We start from the raw sequence: 15653 nt of genomic DNA, 5'->3' as shown, positions 1-15653 counted from the left end.
TTCCTTATCGGTAAACTTTAAATCATATGGGATGAATGAACAATTAAATATGTTACAAACAGTGACGAAACAAGTAAATTTCGTTAAGATATGCAGCACATCTATCAAATAATAATGAACAATATTTCAATCAAATAAACATAAGAACAAGCCAAACTTTTTTAGATAAAATACACGATGTTCAAGAGTTAAATCCATCGCCTATACCTCATTTTTAGCTCTTTTTGTGTGAATAGATACTTGAGATTTTGACGATCTGTGAATATTTCACACTTGACACCATAAAGATAATACCTCCAAATTTTTAATGCAAAAAATATTGCGGCTAACTCGAGGTCATGGGTTGGGTAATTTTGCTCATACGATTTCAATTGTATTGCTCCATAATAAATTCTTCTTCCTTATTTCATGATCAAACATCCTAGACCTTGCTTTGACACATCGTTATATATGGAAAAATCTTGGTCTTCATCAGGTATCAATAACATTGTATAGTTGCCTGTTTCTTCTTCAAGGTTCCAAATATCTTCTCAAATTCTTTGCTCCAGTTGAAGTTAGAGATCTTTCATCTAATTTTTGTAAGGAAAAATCTTTGACGAATTTTTTTTACTATCCTTGGTCTTGGATAGTTTGAATTTCATTTACTGTCCTTGGTCTTGAACAGTTTGAGATTGCCTCTATGTTCTTGGGATCTACACTCCTCACTACAACAATAAATGGCTATTGTGACACTTTTTTGTAGACATTTTTAATTAAATGTTGTTACAAATACTTAATAATGACACTTGTAAAAAATTAATAATGTGTAAAATAAAAAAACATATTAGATTAGTTATCCTGATATTTTTAATTGATATCATTTTTTATATGGACTGAAACAATTTTTTTCCCACATCGTAAAAAATTATTAAAAAATAATATTTGTCACTATAAATAAATGGGGAATATTTGGGTTGGATAAATATTAGGGGATGGAAAATAATTGTTTCCCTCCATATAAAAAATGACATCAATTAAAAATGTCAGGATAACTAATCTAATATGTTTTTTTATTCCCTGTTGGGGATCGAGGAAGAGTTTAGAGAGGGAGGTGAATGAACTCTTCTCCAATTTCTTCTTTTCTTTCTTAGATAAAGAAGGTGCTAAAATCCTGTTAGAGATAGTAGCTTATCTTGTCGTGAATACTTCCAACAGATTACAATATTAAGTGCGGAAACAATCTGATGAAGTGAATGAAAATAGTAATATCAGTAGATAGTAGTTGTTTATGGAAGTTCGAAGGTAAAGTCTTCTACGTCTCCTCTTCTTCTGTTTCCAGAAGGTATCACTAAAAGACTTTGGATTTTACAGTACAACTCTTGTATACACCCACTTCAGCAGGGCTTACCCTTTGCCTACTGAAACTCTTAGTTACTCAACGCAGTATAAATACGATACAACAAAGTTCTGAAAAGACTCTTTTCAGATTACAAACTCTTCTTGATAAAATATGAGTGCCAGTGAATAATTGTGAAGAGTGTAAGAAACAGTAGCACAGAATGATCTCAATAGATCAGATATCTGCTATGAAGCGTGTGCTACTTTTCTTTATGTTGAACTCGAAGATATCAAGGATTCTCGTTTCGTGAAATACAGATTGATTTTTAGAGATATTTCGCACTATCTTCTATATGGGTTTGTTCCATATATATAGGTGACTGAGTTCAATGTCTTTAATCAGAAACTGTCTTCTGACTTCTGATATAATCAGCTTTATTACCGAAATAGGTTCCTGCAGAAAAGCTATAAAACAATCAGTCATGTCTTATACTAAAATCGGCAAAGTGAATTAAATGTCTTCGTACGGTGATTAATGCTGCAGTTAATACTTGTACTAGAAAAAGGTAACGGTAACATTTAAAGCTGATAACGTTAAGATGTCGAGTCTAATAAAGTCCTTTCTTCTGCTTCTGATTCTATATCCGTTTAGGTACTTCTTCTGCTTTTCTCCGCTACGGATTCTGCTTTTTAGTTATCTGTTGTTTTAACGAATGATCTACTGGTTTTGATTTTCATCGCCACAATCAATTTAGATCTAACAATTTCCCCCTTTGTGGTGATGCCAAAACCTAGATAATGTTAGAACGATAATAAAGATAAGATAAATGCAAAACATAAATATAAGAAAGCAGTAAGAGTTTTAGCACGAATTTTAATTATTGGTTTCAATATCCCTGTAAATGATTTCTTCATTCTGGTCATCTTGGTCTCTTTGTCTGACTGAGGATTCTGCGTTATCTCTGTTTCTCCTTTGTTCTTCTTCTGTTAGAACTCTTTCTCTTTATTCTTCTTCTTCCCCCTTTTTGGCATCATTGGCAATTACCCGAGCAATTAAGTCATCCATGCGTCCGGACAAGTTTTGAATCCCATTCGTAACCATTTCCAGATAAGGGGCCTGAGTAAAAACTCGGTCATGAGGAATAGTGAGAGATTGAGATTGGGAGTCAATCTTGGCATCCAAAGATTCCATGGTGTTAGAGAATGAGCGGATAAGTGCATCATGATCAGTGAGATGTTACAAAATATCATTCTGACCAAGCACTAAGGTACCGTATCCTTTGGAAATTGTTTGTCTGAAGGCAATGGATTCAGCATGCATCCTGTTCACAGATTCTGCCGTGTTGAATATTTCCCTTGTAATGCGGTCTTGAAAGAACTTAGAACCAATGACTTCTGCAGCATGTTCATGAGATAGCTTCCGAACTATATCAGAGAGATTGTTGAGATTATTCAGTAAAATATTTATCTCATGTTCGATATCGAATGGTTCTGGTGACGGAGTTCTTTCACGCATACGACGCTTCATTTCTTCAATTTGATCATCACGAGCAGTTCGGGCAATTGTGGATAATGCCAATGCAGTAGAGGGTTGAGCTTCTGCTTGAGCAGAAGAAGTAGGAACGAGAGCAGTAGATAATGCAGTAGTGAGGCCTTCCTGACCAGCAGATTGTTCAGCAGCCACGAGTTCAACAGCAGCAGGTTCAAAAATAGTAGAAGGTGTAGGAAGTGTGCTTTCTGCTGGTTGAGCTACTGCCATGGCGTTCGATTGTTGATCAGGTTGAATTGAATCATTCAAAATCAGGACCATCTCCTCTTGATGTTCAGTAGAGAAAATCGCCAATTTCGGCAAGGAAGAAGACTGGTCAGTATGCGATTCTTCCTGAGTTGGTTCTGCTGGTTGGACAGTTGGGTTGCCGGAATCATCAGCTGGAACTGGTATCCGATACCGCAGGGGAGTCCCGAGTGATAGATTGAATGACTTCCTCTACTGAAAGCCAATTCACGAACAGATACAAGTGAAGAGGACGGAATAGGCACCTTGGAAAATGCAGGAGTACTGGAAACTATAGCTTCTTGAATAGCTATAGATTGTTCCTCAACTGATTGAATCTGAGCAAGATCCGGAATAAGGCTTATTGAATACGGTTCAGTCTCTCTAAACTTTTGTTCTAGAGCACTGAGTTGCTCATCCATCATTCTCAGACGTTCTGTCAGTACAAGGATCACTTCTTGATCGTGAGCAGCAGTTGGGATTAATGCATCAAAATTGGACTGAAGAGTCTTTAAGATTGAGTCCAGTTTGTTTCGTTTAATCTGCTCAACAATGAAGCTCCGACAGGCGCATCGCTTCAATCACATTCTCTGTCTTTGCAAGATCAAAGACTTTTAACTCATGCCTTACTAGTCGTCCAAATGAACCCTTAGTTTTGAAAAAGGTGAGGGGATGAAATACCCTGACCTTGTGCCATTCATCAAAGAACTCCATTTCCTCATTTGCAAAATTTTCGATTTCTTCGAGATGAAGATCAACACCAGTCAAGACAGATGATTGGGTAGTCTGAAAATTTTTTTGTTCCACAAGTTTCTCTTTTCCTTTTTTCTGAAACAGATACAGTCGGCACCGGTCGAAACGCAGAAGATCCTGCAGTAGATTCTCGAAAGACAATTCCAGACACGGGTCTCAAAGTTGACCCAGTAGATGTTGTTGGAATAACAACAGTAGTGTTTGGTGTAGAGGCAGAGACAGTTGGTCGAGTAGAGGAAACAGCTTTTGGGAACACTTGCCTCAAAGGAACAGTTTCCAATTCAGAGATTGCTGCTGTCTTCTTGATCCGAAGAACAGTTCGAGCCTTCTTTTTGAGGGGAGTGGAATGGAAGAGAGGGTTTGGTAGGAGCAGCAGACTCCTCTGATACTGTTTTGTCAGAATCAGTAGAGATGACCACTCTCTTTCTTTTATCTTTCTTCTGAAGTGCCACAGCCTTAGTTTGATCATCGCCTTCTTCCTTTTTCATAGAAATAAACTCAGCCACAGTTGGCTTAGGTCGAAGAGCAAGCACGTTGGTAGCGTCTATCATAGTGACATATGATGCGTCCGATTCAGAAGTGAGGGCAAAACCAGCATCTTTTAGCATTGTGCTGATCTGAACAGCAAATCCAGTGCTTTTCCTTGAAATCATGTCTTTCATCATTCGAAACAAGAAATGACTCCAATCCATTTTAATTTCTGAAGTGATGGCAACCATCACTTGGACTTTCTCCTTAGTCAGCTTATTAAATGTGCCAGCTTTGACCAATAAGGCCTTTGCCACAATGTCAACAAGCACTTGATACTCTATTTTGAGAAGCTTTCTTGAAGCAAGATGGAGACAATTCTTCTCCAGAAGCTGAGAAGGTGCTGAGAGCAGTAGACATCTTTTGCTTAGAAATATCGGAGAGTTCAGAAGTACCTGAGCATGGGAGGAAGAAGGTTGATCCCAATAGTGCTGCATCAATGGAGATGGATGCGTCTCCTTGAGAGTGAATGATCTTTCCTTCTTGAATAGTTGCCCTAGCATAGAAATCCAGAAGAGCAGTTTTGTATATCGTAGCAGGTGCTTCCAAGAATTTTCGGAGTCCTGATTTTTCTAGGGCTCGAAACATCTGTAGAAGATTCTCATCCTTGATGGTAAGGACAGAGGAGAAGTTAACCTGGTAAGCATTCAGGGTGTAAGCTCCGGCCATTTGTTTTCTTTAAAGAAAGTAACTTCAAAGAGTGAGTAATCACGATCTCAAAAGAAAGCAGTAGTTAGAGAATAAGGTTCTGGAAACGTAAAAATGAATAGAAGAGAAAAAGGCAGTTAATATTAAAAGAAAATTTACAGCCGTCATTGTAAACACAAGGACACGTGTCAATATGTTTATGGTTGAGTTATTAAATTTTTTTTAAAAAAATAAAATTTAGAGCGTGTCAGATAGACTAATGATTTCAAATTTTGAAATTTAGTGATAAGAGCGGGCTGTCCAAGCGGTTACTTTTGAAATAATCAGAAGAGAAGTTGTCGTTTTATGATAACGTCTACTGGAAGTTTTAAAGTACTGAAATAATTGAGCACTTTGATAAAACCAGTAGACTTGTTGTTTTATCAAAAGGACAGATATTCTATCTGTTTTCGGAAAAAGATATGAAAATCTTAGTCTGACTAAAAGACTGTTCCCCCTCGATAAATGCAACCAATAAATGCTGAGATGTGATATCTGAGGACAAGAGGGATGAATCTTGGTATTCGTGTAACCAAATTGCCGTCTTTTCAGCTTCCTAAGACTCTATATAAGTGCCTGCAAGTTTAGAGACTAATTCATTCAAGAGTTCTTTTATCAAACCAATACACATGATAGGTGCAAATGATATCTCGGAGTCTTCTCCAGAGTCAGAATCAGCAGAGGAATTCCAAAGACAATTTTCAGTCTCTAGTAAGTAGATGTTTGAAGACATATTTTTCCAATACATTAGTGCTGACAAGACCCAAGCTTGCCAGAGTCTTACAAGACCCAAGCTTGCTGGAATCTTTTCGAAGAAAACCATCCTTTTCTTGCTGAAGTACTTTGCAACAAGAAAAGTACTTCAAGCTGCTGATATCAACAAATGTAGTAGATAAACTCGATGTAAAGCTTCTAGTTAAAGAAAATTTTGACATTGCTTATCTACTTCTTTCATTGAATAATAAAATAGTTTGAGTAAGAAAATCTTAGTCTGGTAAATCAGAAGACGTTTCGGTTGACTTGAGACTTTTCACTTCTTCATCGTTTAATGTACTAAAATGGTTCTTAATAAAATTTCAGTTGAAGTACATGGTGTCTCTTTATTTTTCTGCAAATAACTCAATGTCAACTGAATAACTGATAAATGATAAAAAGAAATCCAGAAGGGAGTTTGTCGTCTTGTGATAGCTTCTACTGGAAGATAAAGAGTGCCTTGTTTTATCAAAAAGACAAATTGCCTTCTGTATCTGACATGAAATCAAGTATAGTCAGAGTAAAGTTCCCCCTAGATTAATGCAATAATTAAATAATAATTCTTGGTAATTGAGCCGTCGATAGCTTGACACAGAACGCTTCACATTCTTTAATGCAGTCATAATTACCTCGATCTTTGGTACCTGGTTTGTCATCTATAAATACAGGCATAGAGGTTAGCCATATAGTCACTTTTAAACAAAAAGAATATGGCAGGAAAGAATAGTTCTGATTTGGCCGAGGAGTTCATGAAGGAAGTGATAGCTGCAAGGAAGGAGGCAATAGAGGGCAAGGTGCTGGAGAAGGCACTTGCTACTTGGACTAAGGTCCAGGAGCTTCAGTCCTCCTTTGAAGGTGGGCTGGTATCTTCTACCAGGGAGCTGATAGCAATGGAGAAGTATTATCGACGTCTCCATAGTGCTGACAGCGCAGACGTCTTCTCTGAAGATGGCGTCTACCTCCTCATGCTCTTAAAGGAGCAGAGGATTCTGAAATAGATTGCTTTTTCAGAGGAGTTTCTGCGTACCTCCACCGGAGAGCTGACCACCTGGTTGGCAATCTGGAGAGAGTACGTTAAAAATGAAATAAAGAATGTACGCCCCCGCTTCTATTATTAATGAAGTTTTTATATTTTGTTTATTGATTGTCTCTTTCGCTCAGCTTTTATTTTCTACAAACTAAAACTGAACAATTACAAGAGAAGATTAAGTCACAATATATCAATGGAATGAAGATAACAGACAATTAATTTAAGTCTATCAATCCAAGTGTATTTCGAAAATAAGAAAACTTATTCTCAGGCAAAGGTTTCGTAAAGATATCTGCTGTTTGTTGATTAGTAGGGAAATATTACAGACGAATGTCCTTCTTCTGCACGTGATCTCTGATGAAATGATGTCTGATATCTATGTGCTTCATTCTGGAATGAAGTACTGGATTTTGTGTAATTGCAATAGCACTGGTATTGTCACCGAAGATAGGTGATTCGGAGGCCTGAATTCCGTAATCTTTTAATTGTTGTTGCATCCATAGTATTTGAGAATAGTAGCTTCCAGCAGCCAGATATTCTGCTTCTGCAGTAGATGTGGCTATAGAAGTCTGCTTTTTACTAAACCAGGATATCAGCCTATCACCAAGGAATTGACAGAAACCACTTGTGCTTTTCCTGTCTAATTTGCAACCTGCATAATCAGCATCTGAATATCCAATAAGATTGAACGATGAATCATTAGGATACCATAAACCGATATTTTGAGTTCCTTTCAAGTACTTCAAAATACGTTTAGCGGCAATATAATGAGATTGTTTAGGGTTTGATTGAAATCTCGCACTAACACAAACAGCAAACATAATATCTGTTCTACTGGCAGTAAGATATAACAATGAGCCAATAAGACCACGATACTGAGTTACCTCTACTGGAATTCCACTTTCATCTTTATCAAGTTTGATAGATGAGCTCATTGGAGTGGAAGCAGCAGAGCATGCTTCCATACCAAACTTTTTCAAAAGCTCCTTAGTATACTTGGCTTGATTATATAACAATTCCAGTATCAAGTTGTTTGATCTGTAATCCTAGGAAGAATGTTAATTCTCCCATCATGTTCATTTTGAATTGATCATGCATCAACTTAGCAAACGTTGCACATAGTTTGGGGTTAGTTGACCCAAAAATAATATCGTCAACGTAAATCTGCACTAATAGGTTATGTTTATTTTTTATTAGAGTGAACAGAGTTTTGTCTATTGTCCCAATTGTAAAATCATGATTGACAAGAAATTGTGATATAGTATCATACCATGCTCTAGGTGCCTGTTTTAGACCATACAAGGCTTTGTGTAATTTGAATACATGATGAGGTAAGAAATGATCAATAAAATCTGGAGGTTGTTCGACGTAGACCTCTTCTTGTAGTAGACCATTTAGAAAAGCACTCTTGTAATATTTACTGTTATGTATTACGATGATGATTGTTGTATATGCTCACCCTTTGAGGGCTGTTTCTGTTGGGCAGGTTACAGGACTATGCGTGAGACAGGATAGTGGTGAAGGACTAGGTGTGTCTAGTCAAACAGTCTTGTAGTTGATAGTAGATAGAGACAGTATAGCTTATTGTCTTATTTGAGTTGTATGTGTGTATTTATTATACTGTTTCTGCTACACTGACGTAGATAGTGTGGTGATTGCACTATTTTGTCGTATATGCATTATATTATTACGTCGTCGAAAAGAAAAAATTTTATGCATATGACGTCACATGTTGCATGATTACGTGGCGAGGTTTGGGGCGCCACATTTGGTGGTATCAGAGCATATGTTAGATGTCTGGGATGGTTAAGAGTTGGGTTCGTGATGAGGGAGTTGGATGACGATATTATCTGCGTGTGTCTGTGCATTTGACTTGTTATTGATGATTTCTCGATATGATTGATTGTTCTTTAGTTGCGTGTACTTTCGTACGAAAGGTGTGATGATGATTACTGGATTGTAATTGTTAAATGTTATGATTAACAATTTGATTTCCAGTGATGGCAGCTAGAGAACAGGTACATCCACACGAAGAAACAGACGAGGTTGACAGTGGATTTGGACAGATAAATCCATTGCCACCTCCTCCTATGGGACAGGCACCAGCAGATCAGCCTTTATTGCCTGGTGAGTTGACTTTGGCACAGTTCAGCAGTTATCTTCCGCCGAGATTTGATAGTTCTGAGACCGGTGAGCGAGCAGAGGAGTGGATTGAGAGGATAGAGCAGATATTTGTGACTGCACCGTGTGCTAGGTCTGCTTGGTTACGATTGGCTACATTTCAGCTTTCGCGGAATGTACTATTGTGGTGGCAGACGACTGAGGCCGGATTGAGAGCTCAGGGCCGTGCTGTTGATTGGGATGTGTTTCGGTCTCGTTTTCTTGATAAATATTTTTCTATAGCAGCCAGACAAAAGAAAGAGAAAGAATTTGAGGATTTGAGACAGGGTAGTATGTCTGTTGCTGAGTATGAGACTCGATATTCTGCATTGTTGAAATATGTGCCACATATTGCTACGAATGTTCATGCTAAGATGAGGCATTTCTTGAAAGGGTTGAAGTTAGAGTTATTTGATTGTGTGCAATCAAACAACCCGGTATCATTTGAGGATGCAGTGACGAGGGCTGAGATGGCTGAGTTAGTTATGCAGGAGTATGGGGCTCAGGGACGATTATCAGAGCCGACTAGGGAGTCATTGCGACCTCAGGGACAGTCTTTTAAATATCAGAAGGGTTCATCTTCTTCTTCAGCATCATCTGGGAAGCGTCGATTTGATTCACGACGTGTTGAGAGTCGTGGGGGCAGTTCTCAGTCTGTTCAGGGGCAGAGAGGAGAGTCCAGAGCAGTGAGATGTTATCGTTGTGGGGGACCTCATCTGATCAGAGAGTGTACACAGACCGAGATCACCTGTTTTGAGTATGGCGGTGTTGGTCATCTGGCGAGACAGTGTTCTAGTCGTGAGGGACAGCGAGAGCCTAGGAGTGCTAGAGGTAGATCCTCAGAGAGAAGAGGACGACAGCCTCAGCAGTTTACACCACGACCTTCTGGAGGACAACCACGTATGCAGGGAGCTGGTCCGCCTCAAGCACAGGTTTATGCTTTGACACGAGAGCAAGCAGAGGAGGCACGAGAGGAGATGATAGCGGGTAAGTGTTATTTATGTTCTTATCCTGCTTATATTCTTGTTGATACTAGTGCCTCGCATACTTTTATATCGAAGAGGTTTGTGGTTGAGCATCATATGCGCTCGTCTTCATTGTCTATGCCTATTTCTGTTTCGACACCTTCTGGAGTTGATATATCAGTTGTATCTATGATATCAGATGGTATTATTTCTTATGAGGGCTATGAGCTGAGATCTGATATGATTATTCAGAGATGACTGATTTTGATTGTATTACGGGAATTAATGTGCTGAGGAGATATTGTGCGACTGTTGATTATTATCAGCGGGTGGTATATTTTTATACAAATGAGAAAGAGCGTTGGACATTTTATGGGAAGGGTTCTCGTCCCCGTGTTCCGTTGGTATCTGCAATCCGGATGTCTCGGTTATTGGAGCATGGGCATGAGGGTTATCTTATTTATGCTGTAGATGTGACAGAAAAGAAGAAGGAGGTGGGAATAGAGGAGATACCTATAGTTGCTGAGTTTGCCGATATATTTCCTGATGAGATTCCAGGCTTCCCACCAGCCCGTGAGGTGGAGTTTGGGATCCAGTTGATGCCAGATACTTCCCCTATTTCTCGTACTCCTTACAGAATGGCACCAGCAGAGTTGAGAGAGTTGAAAGCCCAGTTGCAGGACTTGCTGGACAAGGGATACATTCGCCCTAGTGTATCGCCTTGAGGTGCACCAGTCTTATTTGTGAGAAAGAAAGATGGAACTATGCGGCTTTGTATCGACTATCAACAGCTGAATAAGGTAACGATTAAGAATAAATATCCCCTCCCTCGTATTGATGATTTGTTTGATCAGTTACAGGGAACCTCAGTATATTCGAAGATTGATTTGAGGTCAGGATATCATCAGATACGAGTTAGAGAGGAGGATATTCAGAAGACAGCATTCAGGACCAGATATGGGCATTATGAGTTTTTAGTTATGCCGTTTGGGTTGACGAATGCTCCAGCTGTGTTCATGAGTTTTATGAATAGGGTATTTCAGCCTTATCTCGATCGATTTGTTATTGTGTTTATTGATGATATATTGATATATTCCAGGAGTGAGGCTGAGCATGCAGGGCACTTGCGTTCAGTGTTACAGGTGTTGCGAGATAGACAGTTGTATGCCAAACTCAGTAAGTGTGAGTTTTGGTTGGATCGAGTGGTCTTCTTGGGTCATGTTATATCGAGAGATGGGATTTCTGTTGATCCAACGAAGGTCGAAGCCGTGTTACAGTGGTCTGCACCTACATCTGTACCTGAGATTCGTAGTTTCTTGGGTTTAGCAGGTTATTATCGTCGATTTATCGAGGGATTTTCAAATATTGCTAGGCCTTTGACACAGTTGACTCAGAAAGGTGTGCGATTTCAGTGGTCTGAAGCATGTGAGAGGAGTTTTCAGGAGTTGAAGCACCGACTAACGACTGCACCGGTGTTATCAATTCCTACAGAAAATGAGAGGTTTGTTGTTTATACTGATGCATCATTACATGGTTTGGGATGTGTTTTGATGCAGGATCGACATGTTGTGGCATATGCCTCGAGACAGCTGAAACCACACGAAACAAGGTACCCTGTGCATGACTTGGAGTTGGCAGCCATTATCTTTGCCTTGAAGATATGGCGACACTATTTATTTGGTACCTCGTTTACGATTTATATTGATCATAAGAGCTTGAGATTTTTGTTTACCCAGACAGAGTTGAATATGAGACAGAGACGATGGTTAGATTTGCTGAAGGATTATGATTGTGAGATTGAATATAATCCTGGTCGAGCCAATCTTACAGCTAATGCATTGAGCCGTAAAGTGGGTTGTACTGCAGAGGATGTGAGTCGTTTATCAGCTATGATGATGTCTTGTTGTTCCTTGGGATATGATTTTGATATCTCGACGACTCCTATCCAGGTATCTACCTTATTAGCTGAACCTGATATATATGGTTGTATTCGTGATGCACAGATGACAGACGAGAGAGTTCAGCGATGGAGAGAGTTAGTTTCTCAGAAACAAGATACTCGTTTTAAAGTGGCTGATGATGGCAGTTTGAGGATAAATGATAGATGGGTAGTTCCTGATATATCTGAGTTGCGCCAGGGCCTGTTGTGGCGTGCACATTGTAGTCGATATTCTATCCACCCTGGTGGCAAGAAGATGTATAAAGATCTACGCTCTCAGTTTTGGTGGAAGGGAATGAAACGTGATGTGATTGATTTTGTACGTCGATGTCTTAATTGTCAACAGATCAAAGCTGAGAGGAGAAGGCCGGGAGGTGAATTGAGGAGTTTAGAAGTGCCGACTTGGAAATGGGAGCACATATCTATGGATTTTGTGACTCATTTGCCAAGAAGCACTGGAACTATTGATGCTATTTGGGTGATTGTTGATCGATTGACGAAAGTTGCACATTTTATACCCTATAGCATAGTAGTACATACTTGACGATGGCACAGTTGTATATACGAGAGATTGTACGGTTGCATGGGATTCCAGTGTCTATTATTTCTTATAGAGATCCTCGATTTACTTCTCATTTTTGTTTTTGGGAAGGATTGCAGACTGCGATGGGGACAGAGTTGAGATTGAGTACGGCTTATCATCCCCAGACAGATGGTCAGACTGAGCGTACTATTCAGACGCTGGAGGATATGTTGCGTGCTTATGTTATGGTTTTTAAATCTGTTTGGCAATCATCTATTCCATTGGTAGAGTTTGCGTATAACAATAGATATCAGAGTAGTATTCAGATGGCTCCATATGAGGCATTGTACGGGAGACGTTGTAGATCTCCGTTATACTGGGATGATGTTGATCGAGCTGCAGTTATCGGTCCTGATATGATTCATGAGATGGAACAGAAAGTAAAGTTGATACAGCAACGATTGAAAGCAGCTCAAGATAGACAGGCCGCATATGCCAATAAAAGACGAAGACCCTTAGAGTTTCAGCAGGGCGATCGAGTATTTTTGAAAGTTTCTCCTTTTCGTGGCACAGTGCGATTTGGTATGAAAAGGAAAGTTGGCACCGAGGTATATTGGTCCGTATGAGATATTGCAGCGGATAGGAACTTTGGCTTATCGATTGGCTCTACCTCCATCTTTATCTGGTATTCATGATGTGTTTCATGTGTCGATGTTGCGGAAGTATGAGTCGGATCCTTCACATGTGTTAGATATTTCTGAGGTTCAGATAGATCCTGATGTGTCTTATGTTGAGAGACCAGTTTGTATTTTGGATCGATCTGAACGAAAACTTCGTAGTAAGCTTATACCGATGGTGAAGATTCAATGGGAACATAGAGGTGTCGAAGAGGCCACTTGGGAGACAGAGCGGCATATGAGAGAGCTCTACCCCTACTTATTCTGATGGTATGACGTATCTTTTATTTATGCATGTTATTACTGTTGTTGATTAATTTCGGGGTTGAAATTCATTTAAGGGGGGTAGAAATGTAATGCCTGAAGTAAATATTACAAGTTGTTGATTTAGTAATTTGAGATTACTAAATAATTAATTAATTTTAAAGAGGAAAATATGACATATGTTGGTCATATAAAGTCCAAATGATTTGAATTTTGGATATAACGTAGAAAACTCAAAGATATAGAAGTTTCATGTTTTGAGTTTTGGAAAATTTGATCGTTTGACTGGTACAAAGGGATATACCGGTGTTAAAATGTTAAATATTATATATTATATTATATTATATTATTATATTAATATAATATAATATTTAAAAAAAAAAACAAGATAAATGTGAAAATTTTGCACGGTGATGAATCTCATTTCACACAGAGAGAAACAGAAACGTGAGAGGAGAAAGAGAAATAGAGTTCCGATTTTTCTTTTCGATTGTGCGACTTATCGGTTTATCCAATCGACGAACCGACTTCAGTTTTGGGATCATTGACACAAGGTCTTCGATTTGAGGTATAAATTTCATATTTTTGGTGATGTTTGAAATTCGTCGATTTTTGGAATAAATCCGATAAATTGTTAAATCATACTGAAATTGAAGATTTTTGAGTAGTGTATGATTTTAACGAAGTAGAGAAGATTATAGTGGTGTTATTTTGAATTATTCCTAATTTGTTTTAATTAGGGATTTTTAATCATTGGATTGATATTGGAGAGTTGTTTATCAGTTGTTATTAATTCTGATTATATATTCGGAATCTACGAAGTATAGGCTACACGTTGATATAAAGTTTTCGTAATTTGACGGATGTTGTAAAATAGCCTATTATTTGAAGTTAATTAATTAGGGTGTATTTGATGGTAGTATTGTGAATTAAATACACCAGATTATTAAATTGTTGAACAATACGAATTTATAATCGAGTTTTATATTTTGTTGAATTAATTATTGTTGGGCTATTTGATGTTATATATTGAGGCTGTTATAACTGTGTTGATACGGTGACAATGATCTGATAATTATTGTTGAATTATTTAGATACATCACAAGCCTCAAGATCAAAGAAATAGCCAGATTGTATATATACTCGATTATCAGGTACGTGTTGACGTACGAGCATATGTTGTTATTGTTTAGTATTGATGAATACTATTGTGTTGAACGACGATAAATCACTGGATTTGGGTGATTTGGTATTATATTTGTTGTTTATTATTGTTGATGTTGTTGGTTATCGTTGTTGGGAGATGTCTCGTTGATGTTGTCACGTTGATGTTGTTCGTTCAACGATATTGTTGTCGCCGGTGTTGGGGTGCGACGTATCATTGATGTTGTTATTCGTTCGACGATATTGCTGTCGCCGGTGTTGGGGTGCGACATATCGTCGTTGTTGTTGCATTGTGATGTTGTTGAGGTTGTTGTTGGCTGATTGTCCAGAAACGGAAAAGGGGGTATTTCTATTATGATTTCAGTTATATTTTATGTTGTTAATATAACTGTTATATATTACGATGATGATTGTTGTATATGCTCACCCTTTGAGGGCAGTTTCTATTGGGCAGGTTACAGGACTATGCGTGAGACAGGATAGTGGTGAAGGACTAGGTGTGTCTAGTCAAACAGTCTTGTAGTTGATAGTAGATAGAGACAGTATAGCTTATTGTCTTATTTGAGTTGTATGTGTATATTTATTATACTGTTTCTGCTACACTGACGTAGATAGTGTGGTGATTGCACTATTTTGTCGTATATGCATTATATTATTACGTCGTCGAAAAGAAAAAATTTTATGCATATGACGTCACATGTTGCATGATTACGTGGCGAGGTTTGGGACGCCACAACTCTTCACGTCTATTTGATAGACTTTGAAATTTTTGAAAGCAGCAAAGGCCAAAAATATTCTAATAGCTTCAAGCCTTGCTACTGGTGCGTAGGTTTCATCATAGTCTATTCCTTCTTCTTGTCTAAAGCCTTGAGCCACCAGTCTTGCTTTATTTCTGATCACTATGCCTTCTTCATTTAGTTTGTTTCTGAATACCCACCGGGTTCCAATGACAGCTTGGTGAGATGGTCTAGGTACTAGAAACCAAACTTCGTTTCTTTTGAATTGATTCAGCTCTTCTTGCATAGCTTCAATCCAACTAGGATCCAGAAGGGATTCTTCAATTTTCTTTGGTTCATCCTGAGAAATGAAAGCAGCTTGCATATATTCATTAATCATTTG

At 38.3% G+C, this 15653-nt stretch overlaps 1 long non-coding RNA gene across 1 annotated transcript; it reads left to right on the top strand.

The window, feature by feature from the left end:
- The first annotated feature begins 13828 nt into the window (after window positions 1-13828).
- On the top strand, window positions 13829-15135 carry LOC142539166 (uncharacterized). Its single transcript, XR_012818846.1, has 3 exons — window positions 13829-13938; window positions 14465-14524; window positions 14989-15135. It is a non-coding gene; the product is annotated as an uncharacterized LOC142539166 (long non-coding RNA).
- The last annotated feature ends 518 nt before the right edge of the window (window positions 15136-15653 follow it).

This window comes from Primulina tabacum, chromosome 3 (assembly GCF_025594145.1).
Source record: "Primulina tabacum isolate GXHZ01 chromosome 3, ASM2559414v2, whole genome shotgun sequence".
Taxonomy (NCBI): domain Eukaryota; kingdom Viridiplantae; phylum Streptophyta; class Magnoliopsida; order Lamiales; family Gesneriaceae; genus Primulina; species Primulina tabacum.
Note: the sequence above shows the minus strand (reverse complement) of the source record. Positions and strands in the feature narration are given on the sequence as shown.